This window comes from Sinocyclocheilus rhinocerous, unplaced genomic scaffold (assembly GCF_001515625.1).
Source record: "Sinocyclocheilus rhinocerous isolate Xijiao unplaced genomic scaffold, SAMN03320098_v1.1 scaffold494, whole genome shotgun sequence".
NCBI classification, from domain to species: Eukaryota; Metazoa; Chordata; class Actinopteri; order Cypriniformes; family Cyprinidae; genus Sinocyclocheilus; species Sinocyclocheilus rhinocerous.
Genome location: NW_015628684.1, coordinates 1,211,051 through 1,216,674, shown reverse-complemented (window position 1 = coordinate 1,216,674; position 5,624 = coordinate 1,211,051). Strand labels below are relative to the sequence as shown.

At 42.0% G+C, this 5,624-nt stretch overlaps 1 non-coding gene across 1 annotated transcript; it reads right to left on the bottom strand.

Moving 5' to 3' along the window:
* Positions 1-393: 393 nt before the first annotated feature.
* trnar-ucu (transfer RNA arginine (anticodon UCU)) lies at positions 394-467 on the bottom strand. Its single transcript has one exon. It is a non-coding gene; the product is annotated as a tRNA-Arg (tRNA).
* Between the last annotated feature and the right edge of the window lie 5,157 nt (positions 468-5,624).

Below are 5,624 nucleotides of genomic sequence, written 5' to 3'. Positions count from 1 at the left end.
ACGGGATTAAAATAAAATGATGTGCATATGTGAGCGGGTTGAGTTAAGAAATACTAGGTGTTAGAATAAGATATAACATTAATGTGTTTATAAAATTAAACAGCAATTTCATTTTAAATCATTTTAAATCATTGTCACTTAAGCGAATCTTTTTTTTCTTTTTTTTTTGATACATGTAAATTTACAGTGATTGGATACTGAATTTTTATTCATTTAATCAGTCCATATAAAATGCTCTTAATTTTTCAGGGTCTACATTTCTTATACTATTCTGTATGCTTTTAGTCAACGCACACAGGTAAGAAGCAGCCTTAAACTATTACACTCATATCTTTCATGTGTACTAAATGCACAAAAAAAACAAGTAACATGCCCCATCCGAGAGCTGCACTGCATCTCTGCCGGGACTCGAACCCGGAGCCTCTGGATTAGAAGTCCAGCGCGCTATTCCATTGCGCCACAAAGACCGGGCCGATAAAAATCGATCAGACCCGCTTTAGAGACACTGCACAGCGTATGGCTTCAGCAGCATCCAGCAGCATCAGGACCACACTGCCGCCATTTTGGTTCTCTGCGGACTGCCAGTAGGGGGAGCTCTACGCGCAACTAAACAGACGCTTTGAGCCAACATGGTGGCACTCCCAGTGTTGCAACTTAGCAATTTTGTTGCTAAATTTAGCAACTTTTCACACTACCCAAGCAACGTTTTCTTCCAAAAGCACATAGGAACAAATTTAGCTATTTTTAGAATTTATTAGGCAATTTTGAGCAACTTTTGATAAGTGACTCAAACGATAAAAAGGCACACAATTTCCATCTAAATTACACAAAATGAGGAAACCAAAGATGCCTAGCAGTACACACATCACGTGAATTAAGTTAGCTGCTATTTGCAATTGTTCCATTTAATAATAATAGTTGAATACTTTAATAATTGAATAATTGTTCATTTATTATAGCTTGTACGATTGTAGAAAGAAAAATATTGAGAAAAATGGAAAAGGTACTAGTAATTTTTTCAGGACATTATGTATTATCCATTATCCGTTCTAACCCTGTAACCCGAAAACACATGAAAAGTTGGAGAGATCAACATATTGAGTGAACACAAGATACCAAATGAAACATGTTCAAACGTTTCACTGTAAGAAATAAAAATCAATAGAAAAATTGAAAGGTACTTGTAATTTTCTGCCATGACATTATCTGTTAAGCTTATGGACACCTGTGAAAAATTAATACGGAAAATTCCTTCATATTAACATAGTAGGCCTAGATTGTGTCCTATTTTTACAGACTTTTCTTATAGTGTAGCATACTAACTAACTACTAATACACTGCTTAAAACTATAATTGTTCAGAATGTGTAGTTTTATTAGTTTATTAGCTAATAAAAAAGAATTGTAATGGTTTAAAAAAAAGTGTTCAATAATTCAATGTTGTATTAAAAAATACAGTTATTTATATTTTAATATAATAATGTATTTATATTATTTTACGAACAAATCTAAATTAAAATATAAAATATATTTTTTGCTGAGATTTGATGTAGTGACCACTGAAGACCACTGTGAAGCCACCGGAAGTGTTCGAGCCGCCATCTTACTATTCCCTACCGGCAGAGAGCACCATTGAGTCACCGCTAAAACACTGACCTAAATGTAAATTTTTTATTTTTTTATTATTTTTTATTATTGAACAGTATCAATTTACACACTCAAATGGGGAACAATAAAAGAAAATAAAGCTGCTAGAATGGTCTAGCCAATCACCTGACTTGAATCCAGTAGAAAATAAGAACTAAAGATCAGAGTTTATAGAAGAGGCCCACAGAACCTTCGAGTTTTGAAGACTGTGGAAGAATGGGCCAAAATCACACCTAGCAATGCATGTGACTAGTTTCTCCAACAGGAGGCGTCTTGAAGCTGTCATGACCACCAACAAAGGCTTTTGTACGAAGTATTAAATAAATTTCAGTAGTTCAATACTTTTTCCATTTTATTGCACATTACTTAATTTCTATTTGTTTTGTTTTCTTTGTATGTATGGATTACATTGGTTGTTACCAACATCTGGTAAAAATTTCATGTCAACTGCACCTTTAGAAATATATTTACTGAGAAAAATGGTGACGTGTTCAATACTTATTTTACCCGCTGTAAATTGGTCTCTTCGTTAGAAATTAGCCTACTGATTGCCTCCATTGATGGACAAAAAAATTGAATAATATTAAAAATATCTGTATGACAGTATATTCTGCAGTTCTTCCCTGCTGTACCGAATATCTATACTTTTCAAAGTATCATATCGAAGTTAGACATTCAAGTATTGTGACAAAATAAATTTTGTAGGGTGCCACAAATTTGTAAAAATTTCCAAAGGGTGCCGCGACTAAAAGAAGGTTGGGAAACACTGACTTAGTGTATAACTTATCACTGTAATACCGATTTTGTTATTTTTGAATTTAGGTTATTTGTTACTGAACACTGTCAATGTGAAGCAACAAATATAGGTATTTAATCATATAGGCCTAATTATGCTGCCTTGTCTTCCTAGGACACACGCATTTAGAGCGATCATATGAACGGTTTAGTCAGCATGGTCTGTGGCAGACTTTTCTTCGTGTCAGGGCAACAATTCAATGGACAAAAAATAAATAGTAAGTTATTTAAATTGTAGAGACAATATCGTCTTTTTTGCTCTATTTCACTAAAGAAAATGGTTCAAAACAAAGCCATGTTGAGCATGTGTTTCCTTACTGAATGGATTTGCGTTTCTGAACAAATCGGGAGATTCAATAATTCACTGATCCATTCATAAAAACTGTTTCTTACTTCGTTCCTGAATGAATCAGACGTTTTGAAAGTATCGATTGAATAAATGACTCAGTGACTCACTTATTAGGACAGTGGTTTGCCGCCACCTACTGGTAATTTTAGTTTCACATTTAAAAGCAGCTATCATTCTATTTTTTTCTAGCATTTTTATTTCAGCCGTTTTTATATTTAAAACATTAATCTCATAATATTATTTATGCAATTTGTAAGTGCAGTGTAATGTAAAAGTGCTAGAAATAAATAAAAAAATGTAGGCTATAGAACCCTACATGTTTAATTAGGCTTATACTTGGCTTTTTTTTTAAAGCCACTTACTCAGTGTAAACATATACATATATATATATATATATACAAATAGGGCGGAGACCCCCACCTTTTTTGGGAATCACAAAGTACCGGGAGTAAAACCCTTGCTGGCTTTCCTCTCGCGGCACCGTTCTTATCACTCCTTTGTTCAAGAGAGAAGATATTTCTTCCTCTAAAACCTGCACCGATTCGCCCTGTGCTGTTGACATAACCACTCCTTTGAAACTCGGTGGTTTTACAGCAAATTGGAGTCTGTAACATTTCTCTATTGTGGATAGAATCCACGGAGATACTGCGCATGCGCGCCAGCTCTCTGCTCGCACAGCGAGTGTGCTCCGCTCCCCTTCGCTCACTGGTGGTGCGGTGCGGATAATTTTTATTGTTGTTTTTATATTCTTCCCCGCCCTTGGCCCTTGGCCTGGATGCGTGGGAGTTTCTTTTATTTTTACACCTTCTTTGCTCGTGTAAACATTCTCCTCTGCCCTCGACATTAACCCCGTGGGTGGAGGGAGGGGAATAGTTGCAGGGAGTACTCCGTGAACTTGTGGCACTGACCCTTGTACAACTGTGAGTGAACCTGCTGAACTGGCCCTTAAAACAACTGAACTTGGAACGTTTACCGTTAACAACTTTCTCCGTTTCCCCGGGGGCAGGAGAAAAGTGTTGAACTCTGAGGGGGGAGGAGCAGAAAACCCCAGGTGCTGCTTCCTGTCCCCCTGTGTTAAACAGTCCTGACCCTAGGTCACTCATCTCTTTTTGCCCCCTTGTGGGTTAGAAGGACGATGCTTTGCTGCAGCCACAGCATAAGACTGTTTCCCCTTAGCCTGAGCCGGCCTTGGCTGTGCTGACACATTAGCCGGATGCTGGGGTGGTGGGGGGCGATTACCACGATAGTTCGTGTATCCCCCTCTTGACTGTGACATGGAACTCACGCGAGCAGGCTGATAAGGTCTGACTGGCGGTTTCCTTGGCAGGCAGGTTTCAAACGCCTCTCCCTCCTTCTTTCTCAAGTCACACTGTTGGCGCATGGCTGTGACAGTCGAGCCAAACAGTGCCTTGGGATCTACGGGGGCGTCCAGAAATTCCACTTTTTCCTTTTCTGAAAGGCCTGAGAGACTGAGCCACAACGCTCTTTCTCCCACCACAGCTAGCCCCATACTCCTGCCACAGCTCTGAACTGCCCCACGTGATGTGCGGAGGTTCAGATCGGCTATCACACAGATCTCCTCCCAAAGGGCTGGGTTCGGAGAGCCTGCGTCCAGCTGATGGCCCATCTCCTCCAACAGCTCCCCCTGGTATGCTGTCAGAAGAGATGTCACATTAAGGGCCCTGACAGCCAGAGCAGAGGATTTATATCTTTTGGAAAACCGAGGCTGAAAACCGCTCCGTTTTCCGAGGCAGCGTGGCGCCCGCAGATGAAAACGCTGCCCTGTGTCCTGGATGCGAGTGGTTGGCTACTGAAAGCTCCACCTGTGGGGGGTCAGCTAACCCCAGCTCCCCCATATTCTGAATGTCCAGTCGTGCAAAACCCTTAACAGGCACACGGTGGGAAAATGGTTTGTCCCAATGTCTTTTCATCTCCACCATGCATGCCGGGACAGCCGGGATGAACTGTCTAACTGGTGCAAGGCGTGATGGCAATCTCTTACCATCGTAGAGATCCCTCTCTGCCCCTTGACCCACCTGCTGAGAGGGCCAGTCAATGGAAAGCTTGGCCGCAGCCCTACGGCAAACTTCCAATAAGTCTAACTCCACAGCAGAGGAAGAGGGTGGCTCCCCACTCTGGCTGCTTGGTGGACGAGATGTATTAGGAGGGAGGATAGCATCCTCCTCCTCCTCTTCATCATCCTCCAGAAGATGGGGGGATAATTCCTCATCATCATCGTCTCCTGTCACACCCGCAAGGGCATCACCGAAGAGGTGGGGGGGGCAGGTCAGGAGCCTGCACATCCATGATATCACCCCAGGTACTAGGCTCTTGTGGCTGCTTAGCTGTCTCCTCTCACAGGTTTTTTCAGGAAAACTAGCACAAATAGAGCAGCCCTCTGGGGTAGATATCGCAGCTTGTCCAGTCGTGCAAAACCCTTAACAGGCACACGGTGGGAAAATGGTTTGTCCCAGTGTCTTTTCATCTCCGCCATGCATGCCGGGACAGCCGGGATGAACTGTCTAACTGGTGCGAGGCGTGATGGCAATCTCTTACCATCGTAGAGATCCCTCTCTGCCCCTTGACCCACCTGCTGAGAGGGCCAGTCAATGGAAAGCTTGGCCGCAGCCCTACGGCAAACTTCCAATAAGTCTAACTCCACAGCAGAGGAAGAGGGTGGCTCCCCACTCTGGCTGCTTGGTGGACGAGATGTATTAGGAGGGAGGATAGCATCCTCCTCCTCCTCTTCATCATCCTCCAGAAGATGGGGGGATAATTCCTCCTCATCATCGTCATCCTCTCCTGTCACCCCCGCAAGGGCATCACCGAAGAGG